The following is a 2008-nucleotide window of genomic DNA, read 5'->3' on the forward strand; positions in this document are numbered from 1 at the left end:
CGCGCGCCGGGGCCCCGCCGGGGGAGCCCCGCCGACGCGCTTGTCCCGCCCGGCCCCTGGCCGGGAAACTAACCGGAGGAGGGAGAAAACCCGGGAGGAAACTGCCTCCTCTCCGCCCTGAACAGCCAGAAAGCGGTCGCCCTTCTCCCGGCGGCCAAGGGCTGCGGCCGAGAAGAGGTAAGCTGCTTCGGGACGACCTGTCACCTGCAGTTTTTCAGCGACAGCCCCAGCCCTGCTCAACTCATGGGCAGGAAAACATTTCGGTCGGCTTCCTGCTCGAGAGCGGCACGGGAGCACCCATATAACCGCTAGACTGAGGGAGCCAAGCGCACAGTCACAAATTCTCCGCTATGTGCAATAAAGTTGGTCGCGTTCATACGCTGAATAAATGTCGTGAAATGTTCTTTGTGGTATGACTTGTCAGCCACGGGTATGCCCGTGACAGTTACCTTAGGAAAAGGTAATCAGTCATTAGTCTAAAGATTCCAAGCGATCAAAAGCTTTTCTGGTTTAGTTTTTTTTTCTTAAATATATATATTTATGTATATAAAATTTAGGGCTGTCTTAAAGTGAAGCTCAGTAAATGCTGTGAAGCAGAAGAGCTTACCACTCCAGTTTATTTGCAAATAAAGGTCCCGATTACCAACACTTAAAGTACCGAAGGCGAAATTTGCTAATTACACATCACACAGGCGAAACCCCAAACTGTCAGACAAGCAAGCCAGCATGTTTGCAGTCGCTAGCGTGCCTCCCGTGTGCACATTTACTAAGCGCAGCTTGCTAGCACAGCTCGCTATACGATAAATCCTCCAGGTTTGAAATTAATAGGTACTTATAGTGCGTCTCGAAAAGCAGCCGAACATCCACTCCTCACAACATATTGGAGCGCAATACAGAATATAAAAACGAGGCTAAGAATTGGCAAAGGAGATTTACCGTCTGTATCTGCTGCTTGATTTTTGGAAGGAACGTGAAAAAGACCTGACAGATATGTTTAGCGATTGATTCTCCCTTCATAAGGTACAAATAAAAAAAGCAAGGCAGAGACAATGCCGAAATGCATTAAACCTCAAAATCGATTAGAGCCCGTCAGAAGATCCTTTAAAACAATACAAATCGTGGACTTCTGAGCAATATTTTATTCCAAAGAACACTAAATTTGCCGTGAATCCGCTGCCTTGTTCACTGGCCGGTTCACGAGAGAAAAAAAATCCAAACCTACTTCTCGCTTGCAGTTACAGACAACTATCAGGAGGAAAAGGACAGCGTGATGTGACGCCAAGTGGGAGTAATGAATTTACGCCTGTGCTCCTGTCGGAGCGAGCCGGGTCTGTAGCTCCCCAGTTGATGGATGCCCATTAATACACCTGCATTCACGTCCCGGCCATGAGGAGGCACGCAGGGATTCAGTACGGAGCGGCACAGTTTTGCCAAGTCCTCTCGAAACGTCAATACCCTTCAAGTTACACCCAAAGGAGAGCGATTTCTCTTGATTCCCAAGTATACAGAGGACCGGGGCAGGTTTTTAGCCGGTAACCTTCTACCTTTCAATATGTGCTTGCGTGTGCGTGTGTGTGTGGCTGTGTATACATATCTATCTCCTAGAGAGGGATTAATTAGCCGGGTTTGAGCTGAAAGAGGCTGCAGTGACGAGCCCAGTGGCGATTGGCCGCCCGCCTGCCTGGCCCTGCCTTTATAATTTCCACACGAGTGCATCTGGGCTCTTATACAAACCAACAGCCAGCTTCTTCTGACATACACACACGGCACTTTTTTCCACCATCTGATTAACCGCCCTGCATACACACGGTGATTACTACGGGAAAACATAAATAAATACGAAGAGGTTTTATTATTTTGACTACTGGAACCCTCGCTGTGTCTCAGTGCAACTTTTGTTTTTTCTTGCTGCTGGGAAAGGTGCTGCTCTCGATGCTTTCCTCTCACTCACGGACCCTTTAAAAAAAGGGGAAGGAAAAAAATCTCCCCCTCCAGTCCCCCGCCTGCT

The 2008-nt window shown here is 48.5% G+C and overlaps 1 protein-coding gene across 9 annotated transcripts in view; it reads right to left on the reverse strand.

Annotated features, from left to right (window-relative positions):
• Window positions 1-2008, reverse strand: part of NBEA (neurobeachin) — a 388857-nt gene that overhangs the window by 143216 nt on the left and 243633 nt on the right. The window lies entirely within an intron of this gene.

Source organism: Corvus brachyrhynchos, unplaced genomic scaffold (genome assembly GCF_000691975.1).
Source record: "Corvus brachyrhynchos isolate BGI_N302 unplaced genomic scaffold, ASM69197v1 scaffold103, whole genome shotgun sequence".
NCBI classification, from domain to species: domain Eukaryota; kingdom Metazoa; phylum Chordata; class Aves; order Passeriformes; family Corvidae; genus Corvus; species Corvus brachyrhynchos.